The sequence below is a fragment of the Haliaeetus leucocephalus genome, unplaced genomic scaffold (genome assembly GCF_000737465.1).
Source record: "Haliaeetus leucocephalus isolate CR32 unplaced genomic scaffold, Haliaeetus_leucocephalus-4.0 Scaffold173, whole genome shotgun sequence".
Taxonomy (NCBI): domain Eukaryota; kingdom Metazoa; phylum Chordata; class Aves; order Accipitriformes; family Accipitridae; genus Haliaeetus; species Haliaeetus leucocephalus.
This window is the reverse complement of record NW_010972609.1, coordinates 12,858,272-12,875,270: the sequence shown is the minus strand read 5'-3', so window position 1 is coordinate 12,875,270 and position 16,999 is coordinate 12,858,272. Positions and strand designations below refer to the sequence as shown.

General features: G+C 36.7%; 1 protein-coding gene across 2 annotated transcripts in view; it reads left to right on the top strand.

Annotated features, from left to right (window-relative positions):
• Positions 1-596: 596 nt before the first annotated feature.
• The window catches only part of SOX6 (SRY (sex determining region Y)-box 6), a 270,394-nt gene continuing 253,991 nt past the window's right edge, over positions 597-16,999 (top strand). For both annotated transcript variants that reach the window (XM_010563828.1, XM_010563827.1), the window contains exon 1: positions 597-1,097. The gene's annotated coding sequence lies outside the window, so the exon portion shown is untranslated. The remainder of the gene's footprint in view (positions 1,098-16,999) is intronic.

The window sequence follows — 16,999 nt, the reverse complement described above, 5'->3', positions numbered from 1 at the left end:
TTTTCGTAGAGCATCCAAAACCCCAAATCATTGTTTTCCAGAAAGAATAAAAAAAACCCCCAAACCAGCCTTTCCAGCCTTTCTTATGATTTCTCCATTTTTGCAGCATTATGCCTCAGTCATCCATGCAACAAGTTTATTTTTCTCTTCCTCTTCCCTCTGTCCACAACCAAAGCACATCCCCAGGTCTGTCTTATATCCCCCAAACAAAGACTAGTTTCTTTAGGTCAGGATTTCCAGAATGTTTCACCTTCCTATACTAGATCTCTAACCCCTTTTCCTTGATTTGTTTTATAATCTTTTTACTCATTTCACAACAGAGCTGCCAAAATGTATTGAATTCTTATGAAACTGATAAAATGTATGTAATTTGCTACTATTACCTTTGAAAAATAAAATTACACATAATTCTTAGGTATCCCATGTTAAACTGTTCTGACCTTATTTGAACTCCTCTTTTTAACTATTCTGGGCCTCTCTTATCTCATTTTTACTCCTGGCCACTCTTGCTCTTGCTTTCTGACAACACAGATGGACGGCCTTGCACAAACTGATAACAGTGGTAATTTCTCAGCACAGTATTCAATAGTAAAAGATGTTATTTTCAGAATTCAGCAGGCATGTGTCGTATTTACACGTAGACTGAAGATGAGAGGTTGAGCAGTAGCTTCATGGGAGCGTGCTGTCGTATAAGCCATTGGACTTTACAGCTTTCAGTTTGTTGACGCATTGGTTTACTGGCTCTTAGGTTTAGTAAGTAGAGTCTTTAAGAGAAAGAAAGTCTTAAGTATTTGTAAGCTTTTAGTTTTTTAAGATAATCTATTCTTAAACTTTTTCTTTAGCTCGCGATTTAATTGTCATGTATGTACTATCATATGTTTTGTTATTTTTGTATTAAAATGAACAGAACAGTGTAGGCTGCTTAGTTCAAAATGAGAGCCCTGCAAAGGGTTAACCAGCAGAGAATTACAAATGAACTATCAGGAAAGTTGATTATTAATCCAGTGAGAGAGAAAATATCCTTCCAGTTAGCAAGAATTAGTACCTGAAGAGCTGATAATATTGTTCAGGCTGTCGGTGTGGAATGGCAAAGCCAGGTAAGCTACACATCTTCTCAAAGGAATAAAGTCTTTTCTTTCTGTTTTTCATTGTAAGAGAGTTTAGTTTTAAAAAGAATCTTTGTTGATTTACTTACACTATCGGCATATGAAACAGCATGTGTTGATCCTCAGTTTCCTCAAATGAATGAAAGAAATTAATATTGTGCTTTAACTTTGGTAAGAAGATATATTTCTAAGCTATGCAATGTACGTAACTGTGAAATATCCTAACAATTCTTTACTGGTTTGTGGTTAAGTGTGAGAACTGATTAAAAAACCTGAAGAGTCCTTTGTAATTGCAAGCTAATATATTACGTAAATCTGTCTTTAGTTGTGCTTGAACATATTGTGGAGTTTTACGGAAACTTTTATGTTGCGGAGCTCTTTCTTTCAGAGTTATTAGACTGCAGTTTTCACACTATGAATGATTTATTCAAGTTTGTTTTGATATTGTGAACACATTTGTGGTCATTAAAAAACTTTTTTTGTGGGGTTTAAGAAACTCTATGATCTGGGTTTAGAAGGAAATGGATGTTTGGTAAACATACCACTGTGTTTATGTGGAGAAATGCAAACCAAACCATTGGATCAGTTGAGCATAATCTTCTTATAATTTTGGTAATTTTCTAAAGACTCAAAGCTCTCTCTTGGGAAAACTTTCAAATTTGTCTGTTATATTTGTGCTGCTGGTACCAATCAATAGGTATGATAAACATTTATGTTTTCAATGTAGTCTTCACTATTTTGTTTATTATTTGAGATGTGTAAAACCTTTTAAATAATGGTCTAAGACTGTAGAAACTAGAAAGTCTGTATACAGTATTTAACAACTTTTCCCAAGTTGTGTGCTGTTACTTAGTAGCATTCTAAAAGATCCTGATTTGCTTGTAGAAGGGAATTCAATATGTATATGATATTACTACAGTATCTGTCTTGGTAGAAAAGAGTTTACCATCTCCAGATTTCAGCCTATGTCTATGAAATAGCCTGAAAGCTACATGAAAGGGATTGTGGTGATACAAGAATGAAAATGCAGATAAAAACTGAAAGTAACCCAAATCTGAAGGCTGAGCCCCTGTAGCAATTTAGTTCTACATGGTAACCTTTCATGAGCCATACGGAAAGGAAGAAACCATTTGATTTTGAGAATGGGATTAAGATGTGGCCTAGGGCAAAGGAGAAATAGAAAGAAGGGAAGAACAGGCAGTGAGGAAAGTGAGATGGAGAAGTGGCATTTGTCTGACAGGCTTCATTGTTTTGCGTGTGACTTTGGCCTACTCGAGCAGAGAGACAGCTGGTGGCCAATTTTTCTGAAGGACAGCTCGTCACATTAGAGTAAATTAAAATCCTAGAATTTCCTGATGATGGAGCTATCAGGGCAACAAATAGTGGCATTTTGGAAGCTATGCTAAATATTCAGGTATACAGAGAGGCAAATAACTTCTTGTGGCACATTTTATCTGAGTATTTTGAGGAGAATGGGCACAAAACAAATAAGCTGCTTTGCCTGAATTTGAACACCAGCATCTAGGAAATATATAAAGAGCAAGAAAACCAATGATGAAAAAATTATCACACAGGAAATGATATACGTAGAAAAAACAAGATTGTAATTAGTGGAGGAAAGTAAGAAACTGATTAGAGAAATGAAGTTTCCCAGATGTTTAAGGAAAAAATGAAAGTTGAATTAGATAAGCTCTTTTAACTAGTATTGGAGAAGAATGCTTGCTTCAGAATGGGAAAGCTAAACTTAAAATTAGAAAAAAGCTGGCAACTTGAGTTTAGCTCAACTGTTTTCCTGCACGAGTGACTCTTTGGAATGCTCTGCTTGGAACATCATCAGGAACAACTAGTGTAGTGCTGTTGGGGGGGGGAACAACAAAATGAAACTCTCTGTATGCTTATTTGGAATGATTAAGGTGATTGTATTACTTATGTGTGTACTAACCCACAAATTAGACAAATTTCAGTATTTCAGGGTATTTTGTATGTATATGTAGTTGACATCTGAGCTCTAGCACTGTGCTGGTTCAACTGACAGACTTTTATAACCATTTAAAAATTTATTACAAGTATTAGCTTATTGGGAGAATCCTAAATCATCAAATACTACCTGCAACTGAAGAGAAAGTCTTGAACGCCCCAACTGTAAGCCAGTGTAAATTAGCTGTTATTTAATTATTATAATTTAAATTAACTGCGGTAAAAGTAATATTCTTAAATAAAAAATGGAAACAAAAGATATCAAGCAGAAACTGTCTTTTGTGCTCATTCCAGCGACTCGTTTCAAATTCAAAAGTATCATAGTATAACCTGTGGAAAAAGTCCCCCTACAAGTCAGTTCAGCATGGCTCTACAGCTGCCATGATCCTTGCTTTTGTGCCAGTTGTAGCGTCTCAGTTGTTTATTTAAAAAAAAAAAAGGAAAAAAAAAAGGAAAAAAAACGGAGAAAAAAAAGAAAAAGTTCGTCATGTCTGGAATAGATTGATAAGAACATCATCTGATTTAGTGGAACTAGTTTGACTGAGCAGGGTTTTCATGTTAAGTAAAATTGTTGCATTTTCTTCAACGCAGACTGTGTAGATCCCAGACTGTTTAAAGGCTTAAGGTGGAGAAGTGATGAATTTCCAGAGGTCTCTGACTAACTAGACATACATCTGGAAACACAGCTGCAATTTAGAGGAGGCTGCTGAAGCAGTTAGCCTGCAGCAATCAAGCCATTCTTGTCACTACATGGTTGGGACAGTAAGATGAGATGATGGGTAGGGTGGAGCATAAATATCTATATGTTGCTTGATTCTCTACTTTATAAAAACCTGGTGATAGTCAGCAAGAAGCTTGTCTACAGAAGCAGATGGTGAAAGCAAAGGTTGGGCCAGGTTATTTTTGTGCCTTGGACCACACCTTGTTTGTGATGACAGTACTGGAGAGAGAATGTGTTTCAGTTCATTAGGAGCTCAGTGAGGCTATATGGATAACACTGAAGTATTTTATAAGATTCAGTGTAAAGCTGCATAGTTCAAGGAAGCTCATGTCTTATTAGCTATGGCTAAGGTCAGTTATCCACACAATGAGGGGGAAACTCTTTCATAAACAAGTAGATAAATACGGTGCAGCTGGTGCTTAGCCGTGCTTCAGGCTGTTATATTACCAAAAGAGCTCATGAACAACTCTGGCTTTTACAGTGTCCTTACGGAGCATCAGCAGCTTAGAGTGGTTGGATGTAAAATTACAAGGCTGTGTCATCAAAAAAGGATAAATCCAGGGTGAACTTGTGACTTTGCGTATAGGTGTCTACCTCTACAAGATATTAAAGAGAGAATACAGAAACATTAGAACTCTCCTTCTAGAAGAAAATAAATTGTAAAATGTTAGAACTGAAAACGAATTAAACCTACCTAGTCTAAACACCTGAATAAAACAGGCCTAATGTCTTGTGGGTTTTGCTTTCAGTGCAAGCTGCTAAGTGTTCCGTGTTTTTCAAAAATGCCAGTTAGGTACATAGGTGTTTATTAGCACTGGATCCTTGTCTGATAATGTAGAGAGGAATCTTGTAAGACTTCATTTTGCCTTTGGGACTAGCCTTTTTACTGTCTTATGGAAAATAACTGTATTTTAAACAGCTGCAAAGAGAGAAGAGCTTGAAGACTTAATTGAATCATGTGCTGCAAGGAGAAAACATTTTTTTCTTTCCTTTTTTTCTTCATCAGAGGTAGGAGTTACATGTGTTCCTTATTACATCCAACATATTCCAATAGTTTTTTTTAAAAAGACATACTCATGAAGCAGTGTATTTCTCAAGGACACATTACTTTATTTTCAGCTACTAAATCCTGGAGCAATCAAATGTGTCATTTTTCACCATCTGAATACAGTTCTGTGGTAGTAGTGGGTGATGGTATGTAACATCCATAGAACTGTAAAATGTAATCCCCTGACTGTTTTTACTCCACAGGCTTTGGTTGTATTTTTATAGCTGCTAGAGGAGAATCTGTTGGTATTTCTTCCAAAGATAGTACAAATCAGTATTTGTGCAGTTATTAATTATTCTGGAGCCTTTAGACCAAATGTTTTAATTGTAGTAAAAAACTGCACAAACCCAAACAAACAAAACCCACAGCAAATTTGCTCTAGCTGTATTCACCCAAGTTTGTGAGAGCCAAAGGACAGTAGATTGACTGTTGTCCCACAAATGGGTCTGTTTTACTAACCAGGCTGATGAGATTGTGATGTGCAGGTGCTCAGTGTAGGAGGCAAACAGTAGTGTTCAGAACAGAGCGGAGATTTGTCAGGGCGCTTCTGCTTAAATAGGTCAAACCAACCAAATTCCATTGCACTGGGAGAAGGCCAAAGTGGGGCACTTCAGCGGCAGCTATAATGCACAGATGCCACTACTACTCAGTGACATTCTTTGGGCCTTTCTACCTCTGGACAGGGATGGAAAATGTAAACAATATATAACAGTTTGTCTGCTGTCTAGTAGTTCATGTGCATGTGCACGTTTCCTGTCATTTTACAGTGGGAGAATCATCTATTTAAACCTTAGTGAGAACTGCAGCAGGCAAATCCTGACTGTTTATGTTGATTTTTTTTTCAAAACAGAGTTTTCAGCATGACCGTACTTGTTTAATTCCAATTTAAAGACATTTGTTCTACTTCCCTATTAACTTGGATTCAAAAAAAGCCATATGTATAAGCATAGACCCTGATTTTTGATTGAAAAATGTGAGCTAAATCACAAATGTCTTTGTTCTTGCTTTACCGGGGTAGGCTTTTAGCATTTATTGAGGTAATATATATGGTTTACTAGTGCTTATGCTGAATCTTTCTTGTCTGTGATTTTTCAATAGACTGCTTGTTCTTTGAAAGAAATATTTTTAGTATGTTGTTGATTATTCTCCCTTCTTTCTACTTTTCCCATCAGTTGTAGTCCATATAATACTATCATCATGTTACACAGTTTTGAGGGAAAACAAAGTAGCTGCTAGTGACCCCATGACAATTGTCTGGTAAAGATGATGACTAATCTAGAGTGTTGTTTAATGTAAAGGCCAAATAAAACCTGCAGGAGAGAAACATTGTTTTATTTTAAATTCCTATTGGGAAGGGAGCTGCTATGGTATAAGAAAGAGAATAATAAGCCTCTCTTGCTTGTCAGGATTCAGATCTAGGCATTCAGCGCATACTTGCCTAGGCTTCCTATTTCAACGAAAGAGCTAAGTGGTTGAACTGATGCTGAAGTCAACTAAAACAATAATTAGTAGTAGCTGTTTTTGTTTTGGGGGAGGATCAGATTCTGCTTTGGCTACACTGATATAGTTCTGAAGTTACTGTATGGACTTCATCAGGGTTATTCTCTCCTGCACCCTACAGCTGCATACATGTAATCCAGTCACTGTGTCCTCTGTCTTCTGCTCTCTGCTTTTAGCTCTTTGTAGCAAGCGAAGAAAGGAAAGACTAAGAAGTGACTGCTTCATCTGCTAGTATCAATAATAATTTTTGCATTGTATGAGAAATGTCATTTTCCCATTTTCCTAAACCTGATGTTTTCAGGGAATAAATTAGAAAGGAAACTTTATGCCAGCAAATAAATTATTGAGCCTTTTTCTGAATGTTTTTTGCACTGTCACACCATTAGCCTTTAAGGGTACAATCAACATGCCTTAGGTGGTAGATGATCGTAGACGTTGTAGAAACAAAATTGCCTGCACACTTTCAACAGCACAGAGGTATATGTAGGAATAACGATTTACTTTACTTCACCTGTACTAGTGAAACACAACTAATTTTTAGTTGAATTTTAATTCATCAGTGGTGATGTTCTGATTTTACTTCTGCAGCTCCAGCAGTGCAGCAACTGTTTTACTTTAAAAAATGTGCCCGTATATCAGAATATATCTTCATAAATTATTAAAACCATACAAAATGGGTTGACTGATACCAACCAAGACTAGAGAGACTGAACCACACAGTAAGCAATTGGAAGAAAAAAATATTTATTGTTGTTAAAAAATATATCGCTTTGTGAACCTGTACCGTGGTTTTTAGACCCAGACTAGGAAGTGATCCATGCTTTAGAAAATTTGTGAGCAAACACTGTGATCCTGCAATATGATACACTATGTCAGTTATTGTAGTCCTCATTAGTAACAAATAGCTTAGTGAATTCCCTCCAAATTATGTATATGTGTGTCTGTCTAAACAACATATAGTTATATGCAGGTTATGGATCTTTTTATCTGCATATTTCTGTATGTGTGTGTATAAGCATACACACAAATGCATATGTACATGCATACAAGTCCATTTTGTCCTTTATTTATATGTATTACTGCATATGCAAATATGCACATGTATTTGCATATATATGTATATGTGAACGTACACATGCATCTGTCTAATGGTCATTTACGTACATATGCATAGTAATGCCCTGTGTAATTTTCATATTAATATTAGGCACAAAACTTCACACTTCCTGATATATATTGTCTGTCTCATACATCATTCTACTTTCAGAGATGATGTAGAATTTAGAGGAGTAATACAGTCTCAGCAAAAATATTGAGAATTAGTTGATAAAATCAAGTAGATTAGAATGCTTATGAATCTTCCAGGCTATTGTTAGCAGTTTTACTTAGGAAATGCATGGGTCAGTTCAGGATTTCTAATATTAAACAGGTGGAGAATTGGACATTGTACGTGTTTACTTATTACCTAAGGTATTTATAAAATTGCTTTTAGAGATTATAGAGATCATATCCATGTTCTTTGCCAACTTGTTTTTTTTTACAAGGGCTTCAAGGGAAAAGGCATAAGAAAATCGGTTTTCTGGCAATATCTGTAGTAGTACCATGCTCATGATTGTGATAAATCTCACCATGAAGGGCTGGTATCCCCTAATTTATGTGGTAGTCTGGAACGTAATTCCTTTTCTCATTGTTTCTTCTCCTGTGGAATACCATACTCTTTTAACGTGCTGTTATATTGTGAAAACTGAAAATGAACCTAATCAAAATAGCTTTCAGGTGCTTAATTAGATTTTTTTTTTTTTTAATGCTAGAAAGTAGATTTTTTTTTAATAGCTTTTATCTATAAATGTTTCCTACAAGAGTAAGCAAGTATTAATTCTGTTTTCTAGTATTAATGCTACTTTGCCAACCAAACCTCTTTATTTAGGAGTGTTTATAACTTTTTTCAAATAAAAGATAATAAAGTACACATACTCTACAGCTTGAACATATATAAAAGGTTTTCTTACACCCTTGAAGTCAGTGGACAGGTGATCAACCCCAAAGTCACTTCTTTCTGTTTATACTCTGAGTGACCTTTTTGCTGAAATATATTTGTTCATACATTTTTAAAAGTCTTATAGCAGATGGCCCTTAAATAACCTCTATCAGCCCATAGTCACACAGAGAAATATAGTTGAAAATTTAGACAAATATAACCCTTTGTTGCACAATAATTTTATATTAGTGTTTAGAAGAATATTTGCAGGTTGAAAATCATGTATTAAAAAATGTTATAGCATGTTATGTTGTACATCAGCTGTTGATAAGTATAAGACAATATATATTTCATTCTCAGGAAATTTTATCTGTATTGGAGAAGATGATCTAAGAGTGTGGATAACTGAGTGAGAATAACATTAGCCATTGATTACACCGATTACCTTATAGAGGCAGATTTGGGGGCAAACTACCAAATGCTGTCGTTTTTATATGACACATTTCACCCTCACCAGCTAATTAAGCTGAAAGTTTTACCTCACAGTATATATACTTATTAATACCATCTCATATACAGAGACTAAGAATTAAGCCATATTTTATTATGGAGCCCTAAACCAGAACTCTCCTTTTATTCTGATCAGTATATTCTGCTCTTTTTTCCTTCTCATTCTTTTCTTGCTACTCTAAGCAAGCAATAAACTAAAGGGTATGGCTTTTTTTTTTTTCCACTGTAGTTGTTGCTATAAAAAAATTCCTTACCTTAATACATCAATATTTTTAATAACATTACCATTGATGGCTTTACCTTATTTTACTTATAATTAACTTTTTTTGCATACAATGTAAGACAGCAGTGGCTCTCATTGTATGGAGTTCCAGAGGTTTTGTTTTCAATTTGCGTTTCATGAAACGTTACACGATAAAGAACTCAGCAGGCCAAAAGTCTTATTTACTTATAAGATAGGTGAGGCATTTGATGCAGTTTTCATATATATTTACAGCAATATATTATGATCCTGCTCTGAATGAAGGGACTAGATAGTATCTGTCTTGAGGAATTTCTGGGATTCATGTGTGATTGGTAAAGATTTGCTGTTGGCCTGAGAGCATCAACCCATCTTATTGAACCACTGAACACTTGTATATTTGTGTTCAGTAATGACCTGAGAACCATGGACTAGTAATAAGGGGACAAAAAAGGGTGCTTGTATTCTATTTCAGTTTCAAGAGCTTTATTCCCACCTAGCAACCTTTTCCAATCAGTTCAGTTGCCTACTCATATAGGTAGTCATTTACTCTTTCTACTAGGTGATTGTGGGCTCACTGGTAATGGTTTACCAGCTTTACCATTTTAGCTTCCGGATATTCTTTTTTCTTATACCGTGGTACTACTTCATACTGCTGACATAGCTGAAGGCCCAAGTCTTTCTCTCTAGTGCATGGAGTGGTGCTACTTTAATTTTGAGAAACCTCATAAAGACCATTAAGCTCCATACAGGAATCTGCACTTTGCTTATGCATTACATACATCAGATTACAAGGTCAGGCATGTAATTTTCATAGTTTAATATTGGATCAAGGTTTTTAATACGTTGGTTTGTTGCCTTATAGCCTTTTGAAAGTGCCAGTTTTTCTCTCCACTCTGTAACAAACACGGTGTAGTTATCTGACCTTTGTTATCCCATTGTTATAGTTTATAGGTTGATAACCATTCTATGAGCTATGAATTGTGGACCTGCCCCTGCTGCATTCCCTGAAATAAAGAGAAAAAGAAAAACAAGAAAGGAAAAAAGAAACCCCTCTCCACTAACCATTAAATTGTAGGGTGATCTAGAGATAAAAGCAGAATCTCTTTTTTGCTTTTCAAATATTTGCCTGGCCTTCACAAGGTATTTGCCTTTTGTGTTTACATTGGATTTATTTTTTTGGCCTACATGCGGAAAGAGAATGATACATTAAAGAATAATGGACAATAGAGAGGAAAATGCTCTCAGCTTTCACATCTAGCCTGTATTTCCTAGTTTAGGTTTATTTTTTTTTAATCTTGTCTACTTTTATTTAAATAGAAACTGCTGAGTATTGTAAAAGGTTGTAAATGTGAAAGTATCAGATGAAGTACAGTACAAGAAGATTATCTACAGGTTGGCAGGCAGTAATGAGAGTTGGCAAAGCGCCATGTTCTATTACGAACCTTTGGGACCTCAAGTTATTCCTGTGTGTGGCAGAACAATGTAAGGCTTCAAAAGCCAGTGTTCTGTCATTTGCAGAATTGCTTTTTGCTGTTCCTGAAAGAGGCAGGTGAGGTTTGCATCTGTAAAGTTGTATAAATCTTCACCAAGGCAAAAGGAAAGAGCTTTGGTTGAAAGCTGAGGTCTGTGTCATATCATCTTCAGTTCTTTCCTTCTGGATGGCATTAGGGCTTCCTTGGAACCTGCATTGTCCCTAGATTTGTTTTTATTGAAAGAGCAGGCTTTCAGCAAGTTTGTATAAAATGTAATTTGATATAAAAGGTCATATTCAAGGGAAGCACCACTTTGGGACAATAACGTGTCCCAAGGTTATCTATCTTCTCTGTTGCTCAGGTTGGTCCCTTTGTCATGTTACATACTACTGTCACATCATCAAAAGCTTGTGAATTTGTTAGAGTGGAGTCATGAGATGGAGATGTTTCCCAAATCTGCTTACTGTAATAATCAACAATTTTTGATGCCACTAACTTGAAAACAAACACAACCCAATGATGTAATTGAAGTATCTTGATTAACGTGCTTTAAAAACACGTGCATTTATAATACATAAGAATATATTTCACCACATGTATGTCATAAAGCTCTTAGTATGTTACAGTTTATGAAAATTACAGTCAGTTAATAATGTGTCAGCTCCCCACTGTGTGCTTTGTAGGATACTGAATGGGTGTTACATGATTTATTTGCTGGATTTTGCAGGTTTTCTGTAGCGTGTCAGATGCCTTGCTGATTGCTTGGTGAAGCCTAGAGCATGAGCTCCTTCCTGCAATGTTTACTTAAGTCAATCTATATTTCCTTAAAAGTATGACAGTCCTAAAATCAGATCACCTCCTCAAAAATTTCGTAAAAACCTGGATACTTTTTAGTGAGAGTATTGTTTGTAATTTAGATGTACGTTTGTGTGACAATTGTAATTTACTTCATAGTACTTAGAATAACAGGCAATGGATTGTTAATGAAACAATTGTATTATAATGTTGCTAGAGTAATAATAATGCTGCAAATAATTTATATACTTACCTGGGATTGGGGCAGGGGGGGACGGGACACGACGGAAGTTACTTAATTCGCATTTATTGACACTGTCCATAATATAGTTTGAAGGATTCTCTCTCCTTTTACCACATTCATTCTTACGTATTTCCTTGACTTCATGTCTTCTCATTATTTCATTAACAGAGAGAACTAATAGGCTATACGGATAAAGATGAAATGTTGTTTTCCACCTACAGACTTAGGAAGTGGGAATGCTCCGTTAAGTTTTAAGTTCTCTTTATTCGTTATCTTTCTGGTGATGTTTTTCATGCTGTCTTTTAGGATTACAGTGGAGCATTTCTGTTTAAATGTTTGCATCCATGTCCTACAGTACAAGCAGACTTGAAGATTAGTTAGAAGGTGTAGAAATATCTGTCTTCAAAAAGTGTAAAATCCTGAAGACAACTGATGACTGGAGATAGAAACTGTAGGAGTCTCAAGATGGCAAGCCATTTGAGCAAGGCTTAGTTCTCTATGGTGTTCCACTATACTGCCATATAGTATGTTATGTCAGGAAAATATGGTTTAAATTGGGTAGGTAAATTTCTGTGTGACTTCAAGAGCATCTAACACCAGCTTGTATAGCAATTAGATTTAATAGGCAAAGAAATCAAAGGGAGTTTAGAAAAAGAGAAATTATGTGAGTTGATGATTTAAGAATTGAGGCTCTTGTCTGATTCTAATAAAGGTTTCTGATGTCATCTTTCTGTAGCTATAGTGTACATTACTGAAATAATTTGTATGCTTCTGTGCTTGTGTGTACTATCTTGAATGAGGTATATGTTTATAATTTCTGGCTTTCAGATTTAAATCTGTGAACACAGCAAGAGCTCAATGAGTTCTGGCAATAATAGTCCTATAATGCGGACATTCTGAGAACTTCCTTGCAAATGGCGGGGGTCATTCATCTGACAAAAGTGGTAGACTTGCCAGAGTTGCAAAGAATCATTTCTGCAAAGGTCACGCAGAGTAGATTAGACCATAATCAAAATAGTTTTGGGACAGCTTGGGATTTTGAGAGAGGTAGTTAAGAAGGAGCTTTGAGGATGGGTGTTTTGAGATATATGTTTCAGATCTACCACTTTGTCTTTGATTTATATCTCATGAGCGCTAAAACCATGCATATTGTGAATTATGGGCTTTAATTCCCTGTCTGGTTTCTACTGATACCATATATCAGGAGAGTGAAACTCAAAAAATTTTCATGTCCTCCAGATAATTCTTGATGGAATTATAACACTTGTTTTCTTTCTCTTCCTTTTCCCCATTTTGTGTGTAATTATGTATGCAAAGTAGGAGTGGTAGCAATTTCTAGAATTAATATTGAACAAACATTTATGTTTTAAACTTTGTTTTCTCCTAATTTACAATTTCTCCAGACTCTCTTCTTCATTTAAAATTTACCTTTCTTGCCTTTCTTATAAATCCATGTTTATTTTGTGTTGGTTTATTTGGAGATATTAGAGCATTGTGGGTGGTGTTTATGGAGTTATCCGATAAAGTGTTTCTTGTATGCAGAGTGAAATGGTAATTTTCTTTCTGTCTTGTATTTTCCCTTGTTTTATATATATTTGGTTACAGTTGTCTTTCTTTGTGGAAGGTGAATCACCGGTTTTCACAAACAGGCTGGATTGGCACACTGCTGGGGCACCTCCGGGGAGCTCTGTGGTTCTGCAGGGAGCGATACAATCTGATAACATATTTTTATCTTTCTAGCTCAAAACTTGGAATGTTTGAAATACTAAGTTTACAGCTGGTCATTTTTATAACATTTCTGGCAAATATGGAGGAGGTCCTCCCAAAATCTTTTCGTAGTGTATTACCATGCAGAAATAATTTCTCTGCAACCTTTCTGTTGGTTTCACATGATAGCTTTCTGGTAGGTGCTGGGCAGATACTTGGTCTGTCAGGCACGTTAATCTGCCTTTCACTGGTCTAAGCTGAATCTGGTCTCTGCGCTTGTGTCAAAGTGCCAGCTTCCCTCCTTCCCTCCCCACATTCTGTGCCCCCAAAGCAGTGCCTGGTAAAGCCACCTAGAAGAGCCCCAGGCATTTATTGACCCTGTTACTAGCCATTCAGAAGGAGGATGAGTGCAAGTGGGTCTGTAGCCTCAGCCCCTCTTTAAAAAGTCCGGTTGGTGTCAAGGCTGTTAGAGCTGGCTGTGTCTGCAGTGGGTGCGCTGCAGGAACCTTGGGGATATTTGTGGACCCGTTCCCATTGGTGATCCAGGTCTGCCTAGTAAAGCTGCACCTTAAAATACCTTGAGTGAAATCCTGATTCTGCTGAAGTCACTGGGCACTTAGGCATTAATTTTATTCCAGCAAGGATTTCACCAGTATTTTTATTTTGCAGCTGTAGTGGGGGTGGGGGGAACCCTGAACCAAGATGAATGTGACTTCACATTGTGAAATACATTCACTGCTAGTTTCATCCTTGCCTTCCTCCCATCTGAATAACTGTAAATGATGTTCTCTGTTAATAAGTGTGTACTTTGTCTAAATTGCATTTATTTTTCTTTTGACATACATACCATTTTACTATTAATCATCCCCTTCTGCTCTTTACTGTACAAAGACACTGTTGTGCTGATTGAACATATCTAATCTTCGGTGTGTTGTATTTTAGTTCTATTGTTGCTTTCTCATTTCTTTATGGAAAACCTTTCTTTATTGACTCTTAAATCATGAGTTAAGCCCTTATTGAAAACATGTTCTGTATGTACTTCTTGCTAGAGAAAAAAGTTCTTTTGAGGTTATAGGCTAGGCTTACACAAATACTTCACTATACAGTAAAAATTCAGAGGTCTCCTATATGTTATCTAAACCTAGAAATATACCCAATTACTCAGCAGCACATCATAAAAGAGATGCATACTATGTTCATGTCTGTCAGTGCCTTAAGTCATCACTCTACAGCCTTTTTTAAATTCTCTTTTTATTGAAACCAAGAAACAAAACAAAGACAAAAAAAAGCAAAACCAACATCAATTAGATGTCAACATGACATCAAACAGCATAATATATCATAAAAATAAATGTATGATCTGGTGACTCAATGATTTCTGTCCGTATGGCATTTACAGAGAAGTAAAGAAAAGGCAAATAGCTACACATCTGTATCGAGAAAAATATCCAATATAAAATTGGCCATAGTGACAGCACTAGAAAGCTCTCAGCTGAGATTATCTGGAAATAAATAACACGCAGAAGGGGAAGCAAGGTTCTGACAGTCTCACTCATATGTATTTAGAGTTTTGTGCACTGAGTATTGTGCAGGTATATATGTTTGTATAAAAATTCCTTTAAGGCTGGAGATTTTCTACTTGCTGGCGATAGGTCCAGGTTTATAGATGGGTGTGTAGCACAACTACATGCAGAGTGATGGCAAAAGTGCAATTAGGAAAAAAAGAAATCTTTGGAAATAAATGTGTCTATCTGTTGAAACTATTAAAATGAGTACTGACTCCAAGCCTATTTCTATATTTGCTGAAAAACATATGAAAAAGCCTCTTTGTATAAGTGCTAGGCACATAAAAAACACTAAGAATCAGTTAAGCCTCTAAAATAATAATCTGGGAATTCCATTCATTATTCTAGTAAAGGGCATCATAACTTTATGGTAAGTAGGGAAAGGTGGGAGAGAGGTGAGACTGTGGGCGTGGGAACTAGAGAAACAAAACCCAGAAAGATCCAGAATCAAACACGGCCTCTGTTATTTGAATTTGTTGTTCATTTTCAGTGGAGGGGTAACTGCAACAGCTCAGCCTGAACTGCCTGGCTCAACACTTTCCTTTCTAAGGAACTTGGATGTGTTTCACACCTTACATCTGGACAACAGGGCACAGGGAAAAAAAGCCACAAGGATAGATCACGTGTTCTCTTTGCATACTTAGGACTTGAATCTCGTACATAATAAATGTATGCACACACAAAGAAACACACATATATCTAGATACATACATTTATATATCTACACACACACAATGTTCATGTGTGTATAAATCCAGCTCCACATGGGATTTCTTCTTTTCTTGCTGTTAGGCTCAGTTCACAGACCTATCTCCTGTCTCTTCAGGATACAAGAAGTTCCCTTCTGGAAATTTGTTCCTTTTCCCTACACAAGTTGTCTTTCTATACAGCGATATCTGAGATCTCTTTTTGTTAATCTTATTACAAGTACGGCTATAGGCCTCAAAGGAGGTGATAAGTAACCCATTGGACCTGGGAAATGGTACTTTCTGTGAGAGCAGGGAATAAGTAATGAAATCCTCTTTTCCTTTAGATCAGCGATAACTTCAGTGAGACCACTTCGTCAATATGTACATCTCACTGTACGGCCATGTCTCATCAAAGTAGTAACAAAATGCATTCTTCCCAGTATGTGCAACTGGCTATTGTGGATGGCAGAACAGAGTGTAGCACAGAGCCTGTGGGGAGAAGCAGCTCCTGAGGGTAAAACAGCAGTACGTTGGAACCTCAAAGGAAATTTAAGAAGGGATGGTGTGAGTGTATGCGTGTATGCATTTAAGTCTGAAGCCAGAAAACTATGAGGGCTATGTGGAACATTTCCTGGAGCTTACCACTAATAAACGTGGCGGGATTGTCAGCCCTGCAGTGTCCATACCTTCCTTCTGGGCCCGTGCCAGCGCCCCTGCAATCGTTGGACAGTGCATCTGAACCGAAGGGTAGGAGCTTTTCACTGTCTCCTCCTGCACATATTTTAGCACTCTCCCAGCTCCATGTTCTCTCCAGCTGAGGAAGGACTTTTCAGTAGCCCTGTGCAGTGCCTGCCCCCAGTTCTTTAGATGTCACAGTGCAGAGGACTAGGGGAACTCCATTTCTGCCATTCTGTTTTGTCCTTATTGCTTCAGGCTGTGAAAGCCTAGGAGTGGAAACTAACTTAATAATTTGAATTATTCATACACTCATTTATTTTGGGTGAACTAACAGTAAACCACCAACTGTCATATCCCACAGTTTATTAAAATGGCATATACAGAACACAATTGCAAATAACAACCAGTTCCTTTGTTTCCCTGATCTGTAATGCTTTCGTTGTAAAATATTTCTTATTTTTGAAAATTGGGCTCATCCCATTCTCAAACAAAGAAAATCCCCTCTGCCACCAAAACACTTTGCATATTATAGGCCACATCCCAAAACCTTTACAGTCAGCGGGTGTCTCTTCATCTACCTCATTTGAACATAGATCAGTCCCTCTCTGTATTCAGCACAACTGAAATGCAGCCTTTTCTGAAGCAGGTTGGCCAAAATGATGCTATAGGCATTATTCCAGTGGAACGTATAGCAGCAGCACTGCGACCTGTAGGGACAGACGTGAGCTGGAGGACAGACAGGACTTCAAACTTTAACACTTCCTT